Source organism: Athene cunicularia (genome assembly GCF_003259725.1).
Source record: "Athene cunicularia isolate RWA chromosome 8 unlocalized genomic scaffold, athCun1 chr8_part1, whole genome shotgun sequence".
Lineage (NCBI taxonomy): Eukaryota > Metazoa > Chordata > Aves > Strigiformes > Strigidae > Athene > Athene cunicularia.
Genome location: NW_020799109.1, coordinates 2,940,151 through 2,964,389, shown reverse-complemented (window position 1 = coordinate 2,964,389; position 24,239 = coordinate 2,940,151).

Here is a 24,239-nt window from a genome sequence, read left to right as displayed (position 1 = left end):
CTAATCTAAAATGATTTTTAAAAGAAAGTAAGTTTAAAGGAATTTAACATCATGATTTCTTATAAAATTGGTTGCTAATATGTATTGCCATCAAAGCACTAAAATAAATCCTTATTCCTTAATATACCAGATACTTTAGCTAACTTCTCATGTAATTAATCAATGCAGTGAAAGACTGTTAGTAAAGGTGGCAACAGCTAGGAGTATAAGATTATAGCGCTGTATTATGTACTTTGTGGTACTCAGTAAAGAAAGTTATATTCACCAGGAGCAGTTTAACCAAATCAAGACAGCTAATTTCCAGCAGTCTGTTTTACACTGCAGCACAATCCAGCGTGCCTCCTGTAATGAAATTAGCTCTGTCACGTCAAGTCAGAATGAAATCCTTGTGAAAGGAGGGTCGCCTTCTTTCCAAAGCATTTCCCCTCAAATGTACCTACTGTATTATTATGTCACACTCCAGTAACGCCACACTTAGGTCTCCGTGGCCTTCCTGCAGCTAAGCACCACTGAAAACACATTTGTCCTGGCTGTTCTTTTCTTTTACCCCTCCTCTCATCTTGTGCAAGATGAATCGCTGTTGGATCCAGACTGACTCCGAGGGCAAAGCCAGGTCTTGAGGAGGTAACCTGCCTCCTACAGCTTAAACATTTTAATTAATTTTAACACTAATGCACAAATGAGAGTTAATCACTCTGCCGCGGTGCTTTCTAATTTACCAAGTTTATTCATTAAAACTTTCCTCACTGAACTTTGATTGAATGTCATGCTTTTTAAAAGGCCTCTCAAACAGCCTTAAGGCTTTTAAAACTGATGTCTCAGGGAACTGCTGAAACACTTTTTACAATTTGCTTTGCAAGGAAGAATGTGAAAGTTTGGTGGGAGAGGGATTGAGAAACACAGTTAAAACAAGGTTACTTGGGCAGCTTAATAACAGGGCTGCTTGGAAATACTTCAGTAAACACACATGTGACTTAAATTATCCGCTAAACATAAAATACTTGTCTTAATTTTTACAAATCTTACCCCAAAACATTTCACAAGCCTCACAGTATAAAACTGTCCACATGATCATCGTGCTGGCTTTTGTCATTTAGGGCAAGAACATAATATAAGCTCTATGACTATTAATTTTATGAGATTGGTTTAGATTATACTGTTCTATGTTTTACTGCTGTGCTATATAACAAAAAGCTTGGTGATAGTTATTTGTTTTAGATAATATATTTGCAACGTGTTTGCTAATCTAATTATTTTAGAATCAATATAATAAAACCTTAAGTACACAGTTTGGTCTATTAATTGCTATAACTAAAATCTGAAATTTATTGTTTAAATGGAGGTTCTTTATTTCAAATTAACTGAAGCAAAATGTAATCTTTACCTTTTTAATTAACTGTGTTCAATATTAGGTAAAAAAATACCTCACATTTCTAGTTTCTTAATGAAGGCTGCAATCAGAAAGGCTGACATTCAATCATACATTTAATTGGCTTTTTTTAAAGTCATTTACATTACTTGGATCTCCAAGGAAGTTGCAGTTAAGAAAAGACTATCTGCAAATAGCTTTGTGGGAAAATTCACCCCAAACCTAGATGCACAATACTTTTATAAAAATACAAAAAACCCACTGTGGGCGTGTTTGTAAAGCTATGTAAAGGAAAGCAAAAATACTCCTTTATTTGTGTCTCTGTCTACCTATGGGCACTGGGAGCTTTACACAGCACCCGGGCTGCTGAGGAAGATTCTCCACTTATGTCTGCAGTTTTGTGATTTCCTCCCGCCAATGCTGTGGGGTACACAATTCTGTTTATTCACATTTTCTGTCATACTTTTCTGGTTTATTATAGTTTTCTCCAGCACTCTTCCTTTATTTTAGGAAGCAGCTAAATTGTCAGCACAGACAGTCCCTTAGGACCTATGCTGTCCTAAGCATCTAAGTCATTTCTGTTAGGCAGACCACTTCATTGTAAAAGCCCCATGACACCGTGGGTGGTTAAGTTAAGAAAACTGCCTCAAGTGTCTCTATTAATACCAAATTCCTGCCTCTGTAGCCAGTATGAGCTCAAAGTTTACTCAGGCAATGAAAATGTCTAGCTAGAGATTAAGGCTAACCTTCTTCAAGTTTATAAATCACAGCCACTTTTATATTTGAATCAATTTAAAATGTGAAAATATGGGGATTCTTACCTCTTCTATAGCTTTTACACGTCCCCCCACTGCCCTACCGCTTCTCCCAACATTTATTTGGGATTTCCAGTAGCCCCAGCTCCAAGAGGCCCCGTGGGCAGCCTGGAAAGTGGTTTCTTGTGCAGGAGGGAACATGACTGACACGTCCAGTGAATCTAAAGCATCTGGGACAGGCAGGCTTCACCGCACGTTCTCAGGACGTGAGATTTGCACGTTAACTGTTGTTGTCTCACTGCGGCCTCATCAGCGAGGACCTTGTGTCTCCAGCCTGAGGAACAGCCGAGCTGTCTGAGCTGTGTTTGAGCAGGCTTCTGACCCGCAATTAGGGCGTCCAAGTACTGCAGTCATACGGCACCCACGTTCTCAGCTTCCAGCACAACTGCCTCAGCCTTCAGTCAGCCTCCTATATTTTGTGCCTCATCTACCTGTTACGTTTCTGACCGAGAAATTAAATTCTGGAAAAAGGCATTTTAACAGCCTTACTTTCGCACCTGGGAATTTCTGCAGATCTCCTTACATCACTCTTTCAGCACACTCTTGGGGTAACTTCTCACTTGCCTGGACTGTGCTGACAGTTGCACTGTCTTTTTCAAAGTCAAACCAAGTGTCACGATTTTCCCTAAAATTCCTCCTTGAAAATTCTCCTATTACCGTTTCCTTAAGGGCATTTTCCTCTGCTTACTCATATGCTGCTGCGTTAAAAGCTTTCTGCATCTCTTTACCTTTTTGTACAAACACACCTATTAGTGTATTGTATTTTTGGATGGAAATGTTCATCAGCTTTTCAGGAATGATTGCATAGTTTTTCTCATCTTCCTAGGAAATTTATGAATCGATATTTTCAGCTTCATTGCTGCTCAGATTCTGTGAAACAATCCTTATGTTCAGATCTTTCTATGGGCTCATCAAACTGAAAGTCCTATTGAATTGGCTGCATTTCTGTTTCCACCTCATTATGGTGGGTGGCACCGTAACACATGTACAATTGTAGCTGGAGTCCTTTCTTTCAATTCCAAACAGGAAACTTTATTAGAATAAGAATTACGGTCACTGACTGAATTACCCTGTCTCCTTTCGTCCCTCTGTAGTGCTTAAATCTAAAGACTTCCCAGAGATCCTCCTCTTAACTTCATGTTATGGATTTAAGCGAATACACAGGTCATAGTGCCTATCTAAAATACCAACACAGCAACTATGTACTCATTTCCATATACACACGTGTCACATTTAGTAACATGGCTAAGTTGAAAGCTCTACCTCAAATATTAATTCTTATAACCAAAGACCTACAACAGCCATTTTCTATAACCTGTGTAAACGTCCCTCTCCAGACTAGAAAGCGACACTCTCTGATGAATGTGCCTCTGCTCAATCATGTCTGCACAGAACATCCCTAAATTAATTTCAAATAACAAATATGTTTGCAAAAATTAGACTTTGCCAACAGGCAACTCACAAACAAACAAAACCTACTACTTTCCTTCAAATACATTAGTAGTTATGAATAGCTAACCCAGCTCTAGTCATTACCTAGCAATGAAAAATTGACAATAGAGTTATTAGGATAATATACTTAATTAATAGAAATATTAAAAGATTCACCATTAACCTGCATTTGCTCAGAATGCCAGAGGGGTGATTAGTTAGAATGGCACAGAATATTTTACAGTACTTACTGCTCTTATAAGAAGTCAGAGAGAGGAAAATGGAGATCCATACCTCTCCTGGATTTGAAGTATGACCTTAATGGTATTCAAAGTTTTAAACCCGAATGAAGATAAAGAGTGCATGGAAAAATTATACCTTGAACTTACTAAAGGGATTAGGACACACCAAAAAGATGTATTTTTTAATGAGATAACTGATATTTTTAAATCCAGTTGTTCCAAAAGTTTTTTGACTGACTCTTTAGCACTTTTCACAGCTCAACATCTGTCCTCAGTGATCAAATTTCTATCTGAAAACACTACGAACATCTCTTCATCATGCATCAGACACACAATATAAGATGCATAGAATAATTCTGCGAGCCAGTTACAGACAGTCTGCAGACCACTGTCTCAGACAAATAGAACATCTGTATTTCATGTACCTGTACTTCAGCAAAGCAGAGGCTTAAGTTCACGTTAGAAACCATTTGTTAAACCACAGAAGATAAAGACTAGCAGGGGTTTTATAAAACATATAAAAATCTGCTTCAAGGAAAAGCAACAAATAGTTGGTGAGAAGAATCAGAGAAGCATACAGTAGTTCATCAGCGATTGTGGCAGACAGACGGATTTTGTGGAAGTTGGGGTTCTCAATACAGAGAATTCAAGAGCTGAATTCCAGGAGACTCGGAGGGGGCTGGCCTCCTTTTGTTATATAACCTCAGAACAGTTCAGGCATTAATAACCAACAGTACAGTTAAAAGGAAAAAAGAAAAGATCCCACACCTCATTATCCAGCTTCCTGTTTGAGAGATGGTGTGAGACCAAATTAGTGTATGTTTGGAAAGCACACTGTAAGAGTTAAGCATTGCAATAGAGATGCAAATTTAGAATTAAATAGATCACTGGGAACCAAGTTCACCAACAATAAATCTGAATTCAGTCACCTGGAAATCCCAATAAGGCTTTGATGCTATAGAAATTGCAGGGATTCTTCTCCCTAAACGTCTTCCTGTAGGCATGCAAAATCACTTAAAACTAATATGACAAGACAATACATGCTGTTTCCTTGCAAGGTGAATAGTGACTCATTTGGGATGGATATAAATCAGTAGTCTGGATTGTAACTTTTGAAACTCTAATTTCAGAAAGGAACCGATCATGTACAGATTTGAACTTCGCAGCTTCAACATCACTCTTCTGAACTACTGTTTACAAAATGGTGAAATAAACAGAAGTCATCGAGTCCCACCCCAAACCCTGCAACAGCACATATATTCAACACAGAGCTGAATGGATGAGAGATTGAGAAAGTTAACAAAAACCACATTTTCTTCCTTAAAGAAATATTTCCTACTGACAGATTTTGGATTGCATGCTCTTTGAAATACTGAAGCTATCACAGCATGTTCCCAGAGAAAAAATATTAAAAGCTAGTAGCACTAAGTGCAAACTATGTGACATACATACAGATAAATACATCTCTGTATATGCATACGTATAAAAACACATTGACAAAAGCAATACACACCTCAATAAAAATATTTATAAACAAGTGATTTAATTTCTTGGGAAAAGTCCAAATTAAAATATTCTTGGTCATATTCAAGGACTGCTTGGCAAGTCAGCCTTGTCCTGAACATGCATTTTAAACTCTGCTGCTGTAGGACTGTCTGGGATAATTTGTCTCAGCAATCTGCATAGGTGCTCAGACACTGGAAGGGGAGGTGGAGGGAAGGAAAGCTTTGGAGAGGATTTCAAGGGGCTTGTCTGTGTTCACCGAGGCTATAATTAGCCATGCTATGTGGTCTCAGAACAAAACCAGAGTTTCATTTTGAGCTAGCTTTAAGTTAATTTTTAAAATAAGAAAATTCAAGATGACTAGCAGACAAATTAAAGAGATTTCTAAGAAGAAGGAGAAATCCAGTGAAAGGATGGTCCTAAATCACAAAGTTTAGATTAAGGCCCTGATTTTGCTGTATGCAACAGCATACAGTGAGGATGCTGAATCATGAGTCTGGCTTGGATTATCCAGACTTGAAACAGAAAAGGGTTACTTTTTTAAGTACTTCTATTTCCTACTAATAACATCTCTCATCTTGTCACAGCCAAGGCTGATGCGTCAGACTCCAACTGGGCACTTTTGATTATATGATTTTTATAGCATTATTCATTCAAGTGATCATAAAGTGACAGAATAGTCAAGAAATGTTACACCTAGACACATCTAATTAAGAAAAAGTTGCCCCTACCTAGTTCACAAAAAAATAGGATGGATTGGGAGGAAAGAGCTATTTTTTATTTTCTCTCCTAAAAAAACCCACATATAAAACATACCCCAAAAAAGGTTCGTTAGAGGTTTCAAAGACAGAGGCAGTGTGGGTTTGTCACCCAGCAGGCATGAGAGAACTCACATCAAGTACATTTCTGATTAAACCAAAACAAACTATAATCTTCAAGATACTCTACATCAATGGAAAGCCAGCACATAAAAACCTCAAACCTCCTAGTTCTCTAGAATTTTAGATATAACCAAATTAAGAATTTCTTCTTCTCAGTGATGACAAGTCAGAAAACAAATAGAAAGAACAAAACAGAGGGAAAGAGGGAGCCTCCTCTCAACTTCCTCTACTTCCTACAGGAAGAAGTACTCACTGAGTACTCACGGAGTCCTGGAAATCAAGTCATGCTTTTTTTGTGTCTAAACACAGAGTTAGAGGTGAGGCTTCAAAGAATTAAAAATGAAAATATGAAGCCAGAATGGGATATCTTTATTTACCTTTTGACTGCTTTGAAAACTCCCTACCTCAGCCGTTATCTGGAGTAAGCAGAATGCAGGTATAACATGGGACTTGTGACCATAACCTCGGTTTCCCTCAGTAAAACAGTGCTAACACCATCTCAAAGGAGATCTACAACAATCAAATGAGAAGTTCTATCCATTTTAATAATGCTATAAATACTTTCAAACTTTGTTTCTTTTTTAAAAGCCAGTAGTGCATTAAAAAAAAAAAAAAAAAAAAGGCCGAAAATTAATTTTCCCAAATGTCTTCAGTAATTGGACAGAATTTCCAGCAAGCACCAGATCTTTAGAATGAAAAAAATGTCTCCGGATTTTGGCATTATAATCCAAAAATTCTCATTAGCTTCTTCAATTCATTTAATATAATTTACCCCTCCCTACAAGTTTTTAGGTGATGGAAAAGATTAAAAATGATCCCATAACAGTCTGTTCAGTATTTTACATTCACTGACCTTTTATGTAATTTGATATGTTCCTTTGGATGTCTATTCCAAGTATGGTGGGTGAAAGCTTGATTTATAAACAGTGTATGCACACAGGATTTTTATGTACTTTGTTCACACCATCAGTTTTTTCTGTAGTCATTTACAGCCTATTTGCAATTCATTAAAGTACTTTTCTTTTTGTTAAAATTGCCTTTCTTTTTTTTTATGTTTCCATACCAAACTAGCTTTCTTTCCAGAAAGGAAAACCTTCAAATGCTGGTCTTGTGATAGCTGTTATGGGGTCCCTTGCTTGTACTTCACATTATGGATCTCACAGCTGTAGTAGGAAAGGGGCAGATTTGCTTTGAATGAGGTTTTTGATAAAAATCCAGCTCTTTCCTTACCTTTGTCTGCAATGATAAGTAATGGAGGACCATTCTCCCTCCTCAAATTCAAAGAAAATAACTTTGAAAGAGAAGATTCTTGGTTTTTCCTCCTGCTATCCATCAGGGCAGCGAACCTAAGCGATGATCCCAAGTGCACGGTGCAGCTGAGGCAGAAATTTGATGTCGTTTCACCTGCTGTTGTGTATGTGATAGTGAAAGCCCTCTTGAGAGCAAGGCAGTTTTGCCTGGGTTACACCAGGCTCTTGTAAACAGTGACAGAACGCTAATGACTTTTATTGGGAACTTTGGAAAGAATCTCCTTTGTATTTTTGATAATATTCAAGCTATGTAACTCCCGAATCTCTTTTTCCCTCTGTAAATGCCACTCCAACAGAAAATCATACACGTTTCAGCAATGACAGATGCACAAGAAAACTGGCACAAACAGAAGAGGACAGAGCAGGCAGTGTATAACACGTATTTTATGCTCTTGGTCTCTCATACAACTCGATTCTGTTCTTCAAAGTGGAAATGACCTTTTAGTGGCTGCCATTCACTTTTTGCCTTCTATTTTCCATTTCACTCTGAGCTACATACATAAACCTTTTCTCATGCTTAGTTTATATTTTTGATACAGCAGAAGGATTTTTTCCCTTGCCCATAGTAAGACTTTAAGAACACTACAGTAGGCAAAGAATGAAAGAACCTAAAAATTTAAAGCTTCTACCATATTCTGCTTACTTATCAGCAGCTGGGTATGCAGCTTTTCCAGTGCACAAGAAATGGGAACTGTCATTGGGTGAGACATGGAAGGAGACCTCTCTGAGTTACATACAATTCTCACAAAATCCCTAGGCTGGAATTTAGGGCAGCTCAATCTCAAAGGAAAGAAGGCTCACCTGCCAGCCTTCAAGGGTGCTGGGGACATAACCACAGAATTTAGCCTCCACTGTGCCAGCAGGAAGCTGCTTCTTTTAAAGAGAATAGTTTGAATTCAAGGCACACCATAAAAAACTTCTTAGAAAACTCTGTTTTTTCCTTCAAAACTACCTCACAGCCTCCTACCACTGAGTGTTTCTTTCTCCTCTGCCTCCTACCAAGAGTATCAGAATTTCCAAGAAACATTTTGTACCATTATAGTGAATTCAGTCGGTGCTACTCACTGGGATAAAGCAGCCAACACTACAACCTTTTGCTGGAGTAACTATGTCTATTAGGAGTGTGAAGAAGAAAGAGATGATATATGGTAAACAGGTCTGTGCTGACAAAAGCCTCTACACAATACACAGACTGAAAGAAAATTAATACACTTACAAGTTACAGAGGCAATTCCTCCTCTGTCACTAGCACTTTGCTCCGGTTTAGTGCTATTCTTCTGAGCTCATCTATACTGTGTCTTTCTGTGTTCAGTCCCAGCTACACAAAGTATAGATACATTTTGCCCCAGACCATCACAACTACTGTCTTTCCCCTGATGTTGTATTTGGTTGGGTACAGGTATGCTCTACTCAGCCTGTTTAGTCACCCTTGTGCTATGAATCTGGGGTATTTTGTAGCTTGATTAAAGCTATAGCAATCATTTTGTTAAAATAAAAAAAGCAAACAAATAAAAAGAGCAATACCACTGCTATACATTTGTATTTCTGTGTAGCTGTCCTTTAACAAAAATAATATATTTATCAGTGCCACATATTTGGAGGGAGAAAAAGACAGTCTTGTTTCTTCAGGCATGTCTTACCTTTGTCCAAAAAAATCCAGATCCCTCTAAATATTTCTATCTTCTTCTAAAGTTTCTAAAGAGTGATTTTTCTCTCAATGTCTGTATCTGCTTGTGCTTAGTGAGGAGGATGCACCCGATAAGGCAGAAACTAAGGCTGGTGACTAAATGCCAGACATCCAGGGGGAGTCAGGTAATGTGGTGTCATAAGCTATCCAGTAATCAAAAAAGAAGGCAGCTTTTAAGAATTTATGTATTAGCCAATTTTCTGTTTCTCTGCTACCTGTACACGTCATAATTTTCCCTGAGCATAAAAACTCCTGTATGAAAACGTTTGCTGGCAGGAAATCTCTTTTTGTTGTTGGTTACCTGCTTTGTTACTCCAAACTGAGGGATTTCAGAGAAAAAGAATGGTTTTTTCCCTCTCCCTAGCATAGCAGCTAATGCAATGTTTCACTGGTTTGTGAAAGGCTTTTTCTCTATCTGTGGGGAGTATTATTTCTGATCCCCAATGTAGCAGTTAATAAAGTCTCAATAGTCTTTCCACCATTTCCCTCAGCACCCGTTTGCAGTCCTAAAACTCCACTGCTCCTGTCACTCTCCAGCCTCTCCAATCTTCTCTGCCAAATGATGTTTTCCTTAGCAGGAACTTCCAATGTAGCCCCAATTGTTTCTGTTTTATTGAGGGATTCCTCCTGAGTGGATTTTTCGATAGCATTTTTAACCACACCAGCAGCCACGCTCCTCTAAAGCAAAATTATCTACAGCTTCCCAAGATTTAATAGCAGTAAAGTTTTTAATGCTATCTTACTGAAGTCCCCTGAGCCTGCAATAGGTTCCTTCTCTTAATATTCCATTATGTCTGACATGCTCTTGCCATCCATGGAGAGAGATTGGATCTTGTACTCCAAGCTTCCAGACTATCACATTTCCTCTCTTTTCTAAAACATATCCTGCTCTTTCCTGGAGGTCATTCTGCCTCTTCTCAGAATGAAGATTGCACAATAAACAGCCACACGGTACAGAACAAGATTAGCTGACAAATCCAAATTTGAATAATTTTAATTTTTTAGCAAAGGCAAGTATTTTTAGAATACGCTTTAACTTTGGGTCCAATTGTTTTCCTCCTCTCCGACAGTTATGAAAGCTGTTTCAGGATGAGGTATTTCTCAGCAGCACATGCAGATCTCAACATGATGACCCTGATCTGCTTGTCCAGATGCAAACCAGACCCTACCAGCCAGCGCTGAAATCAGCAGTGCAGGGGACACACAGTGGCACCTGCATGCATTAGGTGACAAAATTAAGACCTTAGGAAAAAGGGAAAGGTGACCATGAAAAGCATGAGGTTAATCCTCAGCAGATGGGAATTCAGATCCTACTGTGTCAAAACCAGGCAGTGATGGGTCTCCCAGTCATGCAGGTTTAAAGGGAGGGAGGAAGCTGCTGTCTGCACAAGTGCAATTCGGGGTGAAGAAAGCCTCGGCTGAGAGGAACATGGCTATGGTGAGGTGTTCTAATAACCACAGTGACTTTAGGGACAACGGGGGTAGAGACTTGGGTTGAGAGTTTTATCAGCTGGTTTCCATTAACTCTGCAGGTAGCAATGTCAGAATACTAATATTTGAGATTCTGGGGTAAGAAGAAGTTAGTCCTATTAAGTGCTGTACTTTTACTCTCTCTCCAAATGATAAATAATATAGCATATACATTCAGATATCTGTAAGTAAACAGCAATTTAGAGTTATAATCTGTCACATTTCCACAATCCTGCCACTTCGTCATTTCTTGGCTATATATTTATTTGCAAAGCTGAGTTAGGACCAAATGTTTAGACACGTTCATTCCACTCATAAGGCAGCTTTTACTAATCCCAGTTCTGAATTCTGATGGTTAAAAATCCTATGTCTATCTTGCTGTTGGGCCTGCTGATGAAAGGATCATCACCTGAACCAATAATTGTTATCTTTGCAAACCTCAGCACTTACACTGTTTGAACAGTGACAAAAGGTATAAATCACCCCCAAGGCTCTTAATTACTACCATTAGCGGTTGGTTTGTTATCCTGTATGTGAAACACTGATGCCACATTGTAAGGACAATAGCAGGGGTCTGGCTTGCAGCCAAGCCTTGCCTGCGCTTAGCATACCTATATGCTATATGCTAAGCCCAACTGAGCCTCCAGAGAGTCAGATTTTGGGGATGCAGCCCTGAAACTATCCTTAACATGTTCCTATTATTTGCTTTTTCCCTTCACTGACATTACAAGATGTGATGCTAACTAACTGACAACAGGAATTCTGACATCCAAAAAATACCAGTGTTTTCACAAAACACTGCATCTCTGCATAATCACACGAGGACGGTTACACCATCAACAGTTGCCAAGTAATATTCACTGTATGTATTTATGTATTATCGTTATCATCTCTATTATTCTAGCACAGCAGATACCAACTGTTAATACTATGCTGTAATTTCTGTCATGTTCTCTAATGTCTGGAAGGTGTATTTATTTGTTTAGCCTCCAAATAGAATCCCTAGAACTCATAAATTAAAGGGTTGGTGAAAAAAATACTAGGGCAGGTAGAAATTAGCTATGTTCATGGAGAAAAAAAAAAATGTTATAGTAAGCTGCCACATATACATCTACTGCAGTGCATATATGTACTTCTGGTGGACGTATTTAGATTTTATTCTGCTCAGCACGGTCTGTTTTCTCTCTGTTAGACTCTAATGCAATTTCACCACTGGTAACAATGAGAAGAGATTTAAGTGTTTATCTCCTCTAGTATATATAGCATCGTGGCAAAACCACTGTACTGGGCAGTGATTTACCTTGCCATTGCTTTCACAATTAGAATTGCAGGAACATTAGCAAGGCAGGGAAACCTGGTGTGAAGAGAGCTGGACTTACTAGGGAGTCTATGCACGGAGTAGCTGAACTGTTTAGATGTGTGCATCTCATTTGTGAGGGTTCAAACAATCCTAAAAAGAGTAAACAAAACCAAACCCCCAGCTATCACTGTATTGTGAAGGAAAAGACAAATATATATGATAATTGCCGAAGCAGATTGATCAGAAGTTTATGTATCTTCCTTTAAAATTTAAGAAAAATACTTTAAAATGCTGCTCTACCACACCTTGTCTGCAGAAGAGGACTGCTGACTGTGCGGTTTTAGAGTAAAGATGGAGCGCAATCTGTATGCAAATGAAATGTTAATATGGCATATAAAAGTAAAATTCAATAAAACAAGTTTGCACTGAGCACTGAGATCACAGAAATTTGGCCGTTCTTTGACTTTGTCTCCTCAATGGATTTTTGCTGAATCAGTTTTCCCCACCCTTGTAATCTCCTGCGCAGTTTATATATGTTGTGTGATTTAGCAAATAAAACTAAACAGCCTCTTTACTGCTAATGATGTGAGATATAGGCTTTCACTTGTGTCCACTGCCATTTAATGACCTAAATATCTCCAACACTTTTGATAGCCGGGTTAAAAGCCATATTGATCTCCCTGAAGTTTTTGTTGCTTGCATTGCAAAGAGCTTCACTACAAAGCAGTGACTCAGTCAGTCAGAACACAGGGCACTTGTTAACATGTCTAGGATGGGATACTGTAGTAAAGAAATCATAAGAGTAAGAAATTTTGGACTCAAACATTAGTTGACAACCTCTCTGTGATTTTTCAGTAACAGCTGGAATAGTTTGCTGGTAAACTTCAACACCATTCAGAGAACCAACAAAGTGCTTAAGGAAAATCAGGAGTTGTCCCTGTTTGGAAGAAACTGAAATTTGTATCTAACAGAAGAATTTTACAGGTTAAACAAAAACATAGGTTAATGATGAAACTGCCCTCAATATTCCTATTTGCTATACAACATTTTGCCAACCAACCGCATGTTAATCTTCACAGAATCACAGAATCATTCAGGTTGGAAAATATCTTTAAGATCACAGCACTTTACAAACATGAATTAGTGACTCATTAGTTACAGAAGTGAAATTTTAACCTCCCTATCACCAGGTAAGAATCTAAAAATTTTAGAGAGTAAAAGGCCCAAAAATTCTAACTTAGGTGACTCACATTCAATACCAAGTGGGTATTTATGATTCTGGTGTCTCAGATTTGTTCATCTGGCAAAAGATCCTTAGAGACAGACAAGTCTTAATTGTTCTCCTTTTGGAAAAACATGCCCCAAACCAGAAGGGGAACTGAAACATTAGGCACTGCTAACGACAGGATTTATTTATCCAGCAGAGTATGTCACCGCTCTAGACTTAGTTTTACACTCTTCGCAGGCTCACCACAAAAACCTCACTCTTTTTATGTCTCTTGCTTACACACACAGAGCTTTCTCCACTGTCACATGCTCCAGAAGTGCTGTTAATCCCGTGTCAAAGTCTTCTCTAATATGCACAGTGAATGGTCTGCATCAGGAGCTGTCCTGATGGCTCATCCTTGCACTCAGACTCAACTCACACCTTGACCAGTCTGCCCTGTACCAGCCAAACAAGTCAGAAGCCCACCGAGTCCCATCACACCATCTCTTCTGTGTGCACACTGTGGTTGGGCTATTCCCTCTTGTTTGAATCATGCCCACACCAAGGCTGATAACACAATTTTCCAGCAGATGTCCCCAACTAATTTTGTTGCATTATGCACAGTTAGCAAACCAATGTATTTTACACCTTTCATAGTGGGTAATCATCACTGTGACATCAAAGTGCAGCATTGCATCTCCTGAATTCCACAGTACATATATAGTCTATTTACCTCCAATCACATCACATCCTGGGGTTTTTCTGACCAGCATTTTGCGAGAGAGACTTTCCGGGCCCCTGGGGGTATATTGGCGGGTTTTGCCTACTCTTGTCTTACTTGCACAGTGCCTAAACTATACAATGGCAATATATATTGTATAAAACTATGGATTTGTCTCAGAGGCTAAACTACTAAGTTTTTCATATAATTGTTTAAACTAAATTGACTAAGTTTTGTTACTGTAACTGCTAAAAATTCTTATTTCTCATCATTCCATTGTAAAGCAGCTGGGTGAAACTGAAGAGTCAACATTTAGAGAAAGTAGCTTTCTTTAGGATTTATATAAAGAATAAACATTTATTTTAACCATAAACTTAAGCCTGACTTACTCCACCCAGTCGTCATTCCTAATTTCTAAGGCTCTATCTTTGAAGCAATACTTACTTCTGTAGTTCAGAAATCCAGGGCTGTTTTCACAGAAGTGGCATTTCTTCATGTGTCCATGTTTTGTGTGTGTTTGGGATTATGCCTGCAAAAATCTCACATTCAGTTCAGAAAGGGCTGTTGAATCAAACTCTGTGCTTCAGAATCCAAGATCTGCAATTATTATTATTACTTTGTTTTACATTTGTACTTCAAAACTCTGCTTTTGCTACCAGGGCGTACCAACACTTGGTCCTGGATACACAGATGGAAGAAGTCCATGTGGCAGAATATTGCACAGCGCATCTGGGGTGAAGAACACAAGCAAGCAGGGAAGGTGAGGCTATGAGCTAAGATGGAAAGAGTTCAGCAGAAAAATGGATAGCTGAACTCTTCACTTGGCAAACCAGTATGAAACAGTAATGACTTGCAGGCATTGCAGAACAGATGATCTTTAAAGATTTAAAAGAGGATATGTTCTCTTCTTTAAAAGAGAAATAGTGACTTTTCAGACTTGAAAAAATCCTTTTACATTCACTTGCAGTTTGTATTCAGAAATGATAACTCCAGAAAAATTCCCCTTTCTACCGCTAGTGACCTATCGAAGTTTGCAATTATCTGGCATCTCTTCTAAGGTATTATAATAAAAATAATAACAACAAGAGGGGTTTTTCTATCAGCATAAATATTTATAGTTACATTTTAATAATATTCATGCCATTTTCATAAGAGAAAATAACCTAATGATCTGGCAGGTTATGCTAGTCCAGGGGCTACTTATTTGCAGATCAAGAAGAATTTTCTTACAAACTGGGAAATATAAATTGGAGTGATCTTTATTTCAGTAGCTCTGCCTCAAATGAGATGTTGCCTTTAATCACCCCACAAGGCAAAAGATTTCTTCCTACATGAATGAGGAATGTGAGGATTCTCCTCTGTTTACATTGGTGAAAACAACTGTTTTTCTTTTAAAGGCAGGGTCAACCCTGCTCTTCTCTTGTACCCCTTGTGGTTGACAGAGCCCTCTGGTTTCTGACACGGCTGCGGGACAAGCGTGCACACCAAACGAACACCTCCAGAGCTGAAACTGCGAGCTGCCGCTGCACAAGCTGTAGGCTTACCCGTGCTGGCTGAACACTACAGTTTGGACAAAAGACAGTCTAACAGGCAGTCCCAAGAAAGCCAAACGGATATATTCGCCTGTGTCTTGTTAGTCTCCCTTTTTTTAATTAATGATTTAAAGCCCTTCTCACTCATCCCCTCAGTTTTGCCAGCTGTTCCTAAACCACTCCACTGCAGCACTTGCTGACTCACCCCACAAGACCCAGAGGATGAACACATGTTTTTAAAGAGAATTATTCTTCTCAGCACATACGTGGACCCGAATCTCAATCTACTCTCTGTATGAATGACCCTGGCTTTGCACAAGCAGCTTGGCTGTCAGGTGCTCTCCTCTCCAGGAGCAGCACATCAGCTACGTGGTACAGCTAGTGCCTAACTGGGGAACAAGAGCCCGGGGTGAGACCGTGGCAGGGCCAGGGACACGCAGGCTCACCCACTCTCCTGGCCACTGTCCAAAGTTGAACACGTCGGCTGCGATTCAGCCACAGAGGTTCAGTCCTGGAGCTCCTAAAAACTCTTTGAGGCTTTTTCTCACACTATGAATATGAACCCCAAAGACTATTAGAGTCTCGCTGGGGAGCATGCATTATTCTCCACGTTTTCTATGATGCCTAGTTGTTGTTCAGAAAAGAGAACTGTAATGAAATATCTGATGCAGCATCAAGGGTGATTGAGACCTATCAATAACAGCACTATTGCACCGAACATTTCGGTCAGTGGAGAAAGAAGAAGCAGTTACGGCTGGTTGTGCAATGAATATCAGGTGTTTGGTAATTGTGTTCAACCTGGAGTGCAGAAACAGTAGCTGCATAGCGTTTAAATAATGTGCTTTAAAGCTAACACTTGGATTTATTCCAGCAAATACTGGATATTTAGTAACAGCTGATAACAAAACATCATTTCCCGTGCTATGACTAGTCTTTAAGCATCAGTAAAAATGTACTTAATCAATTTTTATTAAATTACTGTGCAATCACCATGGCAGTTTAAGGCTATGCCTATGTATATTAGACATTTTATCAGATAATTATTATGTTCCCTTAACTTCTGAGCATTACTTGGTATTTTATATCTACCCAACTGGTATCTTTAAATAGATATTTTATTATATCTGGACTAGCACAGTAACTGTGACTGCATTGTCTTTAAAAGGCAGATGATACTTTTTAATTGTCTATGCTGTGCCTTTTGGTGTAGGTGCTTCATAAAACAGCAAAAGCTCTCAGCAAGAAACAGCGCAGCAGCTCCAGAGCCATTCTGTGCAGCTGGTCATCCTCCTCCTGACCACCAGCACCACACGTACAGCTCAAGATGACACGGCCTGGCCAGGGCTCCCTGGGATGCCCTACAGCCCCAACACGCTCAGCTCCATCGGGCTGGCACACAGCTTGTCCAGGAAGGAACAATCAGCTTTGATGCATCTTTGCCTGGTGCTTGGCCTCACACTTACGGGCAACAATTCCCAACCTTCATGATACAGTGGTGCCTCTTCAAAGCACTTTGCAACCTTAAAGACTTAAATATGGTCTTTTTCTGTGCTATTGCATAAGGTATGTATCACAGCCATGCTGACATATCTCAGCAGGCCTTCTGACAGCACCTGGTGATGCAGCACTAGCACCCTCTCTTTATTCCTGTCGTACAAGCCTGACTTGCTGATGAATGTGAAGACAAGTAATTTTGCCATGAAGTAATCATGAACCAAGCCTTTCATCCCCCATGGTTCCACTGGGCTTTGGATACTTTTAAGGTACCAATACAAACATTAATTTTGCATTACTTCATAAATTGGCATGGCACAACTGCTCTTTCCACTTAAGGAGTTGGGAAACCCTGACCTTTCTCTACCTCTACTGCTTGCTTCTGCTGCGATCTTGTACAAGTCTCCTAATTTCTCTATATCTTAATGTGTACACCTTAAAAAAGTAAAATAACAAAGCACATGTGTTATTGGAATTTTTGCCTGCAAATGCCATGTCTATTTACGCACAGGACTGTGTATAAGAAAGCAGTATGCACTTCCTTTTTGTGCCCCTACCCACTGGTAGATGTTTTTTATGTTCAATATTCTGATGTGAAATATAACCATTTTACATTATTAAAAGTTTAAATGTCCGTTGTCAGGACCTATTCATAATTACCGAACTGTTTCATTTGAGTATCCTTAGCAACTAATTTCAAGATCAAGATAAATAGAAAATAAATTTATGCTGGGCTATGTAGACATTTATCAAATCAAATTATTACAGAAAATTAATCTTTCTATAGTGGTCTATCAAGTCATGAGAAACCAAGTTCATTCTAAATGCATGAATCTCAATGGTAGGAGAAAAAAAAACCAAACAACAAAAACCCACAACTACCCACCCAACCATATACATTGGCCCTATGAAAAAAACTAAACACAAAATATTTCTTTTTCCTCTTACTATCTCACTAGAACCTCACTGTGAATATCTTTAGCAAACAAACTGATTGGATAGGCAAATATTTACTCAGTTTTTCAGGTAGGTCTGGTCTCAATTTTTTCAGTTGCTGTCTATTCAGTCGTTGCCTTTTTAAGAGTAGAATTTTTAAGAGGCTTTAAAACACGATCTTAAATTTATGCGAATCACCAGAATACAAGGTTGAGGCTTTGAGCACTCTTAGAGGGAAGAATTTGCCCATTATTAATTGAGATAATTTAATGACATTCAGGGTGCTTTAGCTTATCTGCATATACTTTTTTTTTAATCTCAAGGGTTTTTTTGGGAACTATGCCAGCTAAAATACTAAGGGCCAAACTTGACAGGAGCTTTTGATGCTTTTGCAGTCAAGTCATTGTAAATAAGGTCAGAATGTGGCCCTGGAGGCATCAAGAGCCTTTCCAGCCTGCCCTTGGCACCAACAGGCACTTGACCAACCGAGCTAAGACCTCTCATACATCTGTTGCTCTCCTCCCTTGGAACCCTAATCCTTTCGTTTCCAGATACCCATGCACAGAGCGTGCCACCTCCCAGCAGGTGACAGCATGGCTCTCCTCAGGGACAGTCCACAGTGTGCAGGCAGCAGCTCAGCAGCAGAGCAGCCCATGAGCCTGCCACACGCGAGGGAAGCACTCCCGTGATGCCCTCCAGCTCAGCACCCAAGGCCCCACCGGGCACAGGCTCCCCTTCTGCACTCCAACAGGCACATTCCTGGAGCCACATATTTATTTAATGTTAATGCCTCATTGTCTTGACATTCATAATGTGCTAAGCTGGGAAAGTAATTAAAGTTAATTTTGGCTTGGGGGAGGATGAGAAAAGGTGGGGGGAGCATCCTCACTGTAAATTCTTATTCATATTTCTTTCCTGTTTTGTGATTCTCAATTGGAGTTTTCTAATAACAGATCATTTCTTTTTGTCTAACTTTAATCTGGCCCTGCTTGACAAGCACCATCCTTTTCATTGAAGGGTAAGACCACTTAAAGAAAGGCCAATAAGCCCTTGCACTGCTCAGCTGACTAGGGTGATTTGTCACCCTGTGCAGTGGTGGTCACACCAATGGATTTATCTCAAGGTAAATGGAGATGCTGAGACCTGGGACCTGGAGCTTTGATTAAGGCCCCCTTTTTGTAGTGTTGATAGATGTTGCTTGTGTTTATCTATTTGAAATGCCACTAAATCTGTGAATACAATGGAAAAAGAGAGTAGTTTGCAGCTGAAAACATATTAGTGATTTATGTTTCACTAAGAAGCACAATAAAGAGACAGAGGCTATTAAGAGGAGCTATTTTCATGAGAAATAGTTCTGCTTTAAAACATTATCAACCACACCTTGATAAAGACCTACATGCATGCATAATCGTGTTTACTTATCCCTTTAGTTGAGTGCAATATACATTTGGAATGCACAGCCCCAAATTATTAATAAGCCAGTAGATGCTTTGCCATGCAAATGCATAGGAATAGGATACTTTGCATGTTAATTGTCTTTCAGAGAAAAAGCAAGCGTAATGCACTGACCCGTGACTTCAGATGGACTCCACATCCCTTAAAACAGCTTCAGATCCTACTGACCATTATTGCCAGCATTTATTCACAACATTTTAGTAGAAATAACCAGTGGGGTGACACAAAAGGATTATAATGCATCGATATAACTTATAACATGAATCAATGTCAACAAGACGCACCCATTTAAATGAATAGGGTCAGATGAGAATGCTGTATCACCCTGACTCGTGTGACAGTTACAAATGCATAACCTAGTATGCATAATAGGAGTGTACAAACCAGTAGAGATTTGTAAACTTGGTTCATTTCAAGCAGAACTGACCCACAGGAATGGAAAAAGGGAAAGCCAACTGAGCTGTCTAGAAATAAGTGATTCTGTAGTTTGTTGTTTAACGAAAGGCATAATGAGGTTTCATTTTCTCAAGCTTGAATAGAGAACATGGACCTAAAATACTATTAGGTAACCAAGCTGCTATTTATCTACAATGTTCAATTAAAAGAAAAAGATAACACATTCGCTTCCAAACACATTTCTGTTTATAAACGCAAAATAAAGCTTCACTGGTCTGCCTCATATATGCAAATATATAGGCACACTGCAATTACATGTTTGGAATTAACTCTGCTGTGTTATGATTTATTGAAATGTTCTGAGGATTCCTCTTCAGCACTAATGAACAGCGGGGAGGGGGGGGGAGGGAGAGGCTGTATAATGTGTGTGCACCTGGAGCATGAAAACTAGTACAGTAAGTTATGTACCTGTAGGGTGATACTCTGTCTATGGCTTGGCACTGCAGTGTACTGACAGTCTAGCAAAGCTCTTAAATCTGGACAACACCTGCACCTCATTTGCTTTACAGAAGCGCCATGACCTGACTGCTGATGGTGAGCCCTCCCTTTCATCCTTACGATTATGACAAGTTATTAATTGCCACCATTAGCTGCAGCAGCCTGCTTGAGATCTCTGCTGCTCTCTGGAGGTGAGAAACTATGTGCATGTGAATGCAGAGAGAAAAGACGTGAAGCATTGGGGCAAACAGAGCAACAATCTGCCCAAAAGGGATTGTGAGATTGTGAATAATTTATTAGAAAACATTTTTCTTTGTCCTTCCCACAGACCCACAAATCCTCCCTAAGCGCTCTTTACCAGCCTTGCAGATAATGTACTTACACATCTCAGAGCTTGCTAAATAGACTGAACAGGCCACAGAGTTCACTCTTAACACTGCTTCTTCAGAGCGCTTTACACAGATGAAACACTCTCACCCTTTCCTGGAAGTTCTTCCCATGGAATTTTTTGTGATTATGTAGAAAAGTGAATATAAAATGACAGATGAATGCTTGGAAAACATTTTGTTTTCCTTTTGTTTGTAGATATGCACTGAATTTGTTGGTTCACAGCTAGAGCAGACCAAATTCCAGCATGGATTCACACCTCATTTCACCCTTCTGCATGCACTTGCTTGAAGGTGCTCAGCCTGTCTCATTAACATTTTCAGACACCAAACGTCATATCTCACCACTGAATAAAAAAGGTTGCGATTGAATCTGGGATTACAGGGAAAAGCAAGTTCGTAATAGGGTAGAAAGAGAAGTGCCAACTTCAGTCATTTAATGTACAGCTACTAGCACACTGTGGCTAAATTTGGGTGTAAGTAAAAGATCCCAGTTTTCAGAGGGGACAGACGTGGGAGATGGTAAGGATGAAATATGAACTGATGTCATCAAAAATAGCTTTGAGGGAACTGTGCTGCTTTGGAGCACCTGAAGACTGTCTTGAGACACACTCCAGAACCTTGGTCTGTGGATTAGATGAGGAGTGTTAGAAATCAGCAACCATCTGTGCATCCAGAGTTCTCCACAGAAACGCCGAGAAGAGAGCAAGGGAGAAAAGAAGGGACTGGTGTATGTCTTGGACTCATCCAGGTCAGGAGTTAGGATGTGGCCAGTGACTGCTCCCAAACTAGAAATCCAGGAGGACTTCAGGAACACAGACGTAGTCCAGTGGTGTCAATCAGAGGAGAGAACCTGAACTGTCAGAGGACCCAAGGACCACTTCCCTGCATTTTAGCAATCCATTCACTGTATTTACAAGACATTCAATCTCTAATACGGTTAAAAACATCAATCTCTAATAGAATAAAAATATTCCATATTTTAAGATAATATATTTTGAATAAAATCTATAATCTTTTCTATCTGTCCAAACTTTCTGGTTCCTCTGCCTAGTCATCTTAAACAAAGTGTCTCAGTGCTTGCATTTATGTGTGGAAATAAATTACATATGGAACCTGCACACTTAAAGTACCACTCCTCATTTGGCTGGGTAAGAAAGGATGCAGAATGCTTTTATAAGCCATATGTAGATAGAATGTACTTATAATTTGGACTAAAAATAAAAACTATCACTGAGTCCATCAGAATCCTCTCCAAGAACTATAAAGGCCAAACATTTTACATTTAGCATGCAATCCCGTAATAGCATACAGTGTTCTTCTATTTGTTATTAGATAAACTTAAGCTTAAAAGTATCTTCTCAGGTTCCTTTATATATTTATCTATACATCAGTATCGAGAGCAACACAACATTTCATACCTCCACATACCTTTCATACTTCCACATGAAAGCAAAATCAATGTGGAGGCACAGTTTATACAGATTATAAATTATTACTAATAATAGTACTAAAATATATGTTAAGCCTGAGTTTACAGAAAAGCCTGCTGAAACTTTACATCATTCAGCTCTGTGAATTGTCTGGGCCAGTTCCCATGACTTCCTCTGTGGGACACTCTCACATGAATAAACAATGTTACACCCTGAAGTGTCACAGGGACAGACTTAGGTGCTGGTCACGCGCTGCATGCTACCTTAGATGCACTGCATGCAGCCACGCTACCTTAGCTGGGACACCAACCCCCCTCCACATCCTTGGAGGAGTATGAGAAACTCTTCAGTTTGAGCCCCGGAATGGGAAACTGCTGTCAAGGTAGAGAGGTTCAGGACAGAATCCCAAGAGACGGGAGAGGGACTGAATTCAAGGCCTTGAGCAAAGGTCTCTGACCACTCCGTTGTCACATAATGCTCAACTTTTTAAAAGAGTGAAATTCCTCTTCTTTCAAAGAATACGTGTAGGCTTCTACCATTAGGGGATGATTTGGAGCTTCAAACCTTAGGTGGAAAGAAACACTTTCTTTAAGCCTAGACCCTGGCAGATACTGTTATATATTAGTTTGCTCAGTTCCCCAAAGTCCCTCACTTTTGTTCAGTCTTTCACAGTACTAAAACACTGAACATAAAACTCAGCTTTTCGGTTCTAGCTTGGCCCTCTACCTTTGCCCAGACACATAAAACACAGCTGGTTTTGTGCATCACTTGGAGTCAGCAGTCCTTTTGCTCCATCAGGCCTAACCTCCTTCCTCCCCATCTCCTCTTCCTCCTAAGCCTTAATACATGCATCACACCATGCACTTGTCTTTTGCAACATGGAGGAATAGTAACACTACAGATTCTTTTATCATTTTTACATTAAAAATTACTATTAAAATGTGTGAGTTAGAATTCAAACATAACTTACGAGTTACAAGAGTATAGAGAAGTTGTTTTCTTAGTGTACTACAAATCTACTCTTAATTGGCCTTCTGTTATATAGCAAGTTTAAAGTCCACCTATAAAATTACTGTAAATGTTTTGAGTCCTTCCTTTGTCTAAGAGAGAGTTTAGATTAGAGCTGACAGTTAAAGACTAAATGAGAGACTGGGTTTTCACATTTAAACTCAGAGGCTTTCACTCCTAAGTAGTTTTAAAGCAACTACTGTATGTTGTCTGTAAACAGACAGATACAATGGAATAATCAGAGAAAGGATTATCAAGTATGAAACGTTATCACAGTTTGAGAAGAATATGTTATTTAATAAAGATACTGACAGACATTTTCTGTTGACTGTATATATATTTAGATGAGGCCTGAAGCCTCTGGCTTCTACCTGCTTTAAAATCACATCATTAATTCAAGTAATTATTTATCACAGATAAACAAGCAAGGAGTGTTCAACCAAATAAAGTAACAGTGTTAAGTCTCCTTAAAGACCAGCACACCTTCAGGCTTCTGTGCCATTTCAAGCGAAACCCTATGAGATACCAGGAGCTGAGAGAAGTCTGGCATGGCAGAAATTTAAATGAGAGAGCAGACACTCCCCAACACCAGCATAACACAGCACTGTGCTGCACAGAAATTTCTGAAACAGTCATAAAAAAAGCTAACTCACCTACAGTACAAGTGCTTGCTGCTCCTTTGGCCAACGCACCAGTTCCTGAGAAAGCTTGTACCATGTCTCTCTCTTCAGGTGTCCTGGGAAGAAAAGTGTGGGGAGTTTTGTACTGACCAAGGCTGTGTTTCAGTTCTAACTGCATGACAGAAACCCTTCTCGCTAAAGGTGTTTTATACAGCAGAGTGCAGTACCTTGAGAATTATAAAGTGCATAATCTCCTGAAGTATTATGTTGAGGTTAGTGATATGAAAGCACTGGTGAATTTTGGGGATACCTCTCTGACAGCTTAAGACATAATTAAAGTTTTCTTGTGGTGGGGCTGATCCTCTCTGGGTTTCTGAGGTCAGTAGGCTAATATTTAGAATGCACTATACTCGAGGCAGTATATAACATGACATGAAATATACTGGTCTTGACCTAATCTTGTTAGACTACATAGAAAAACTCCCCATGAATTCAAGCGACCTCTGTTACTCACATGTTATTCTTCAGTTTCAAGTGCTTGATTT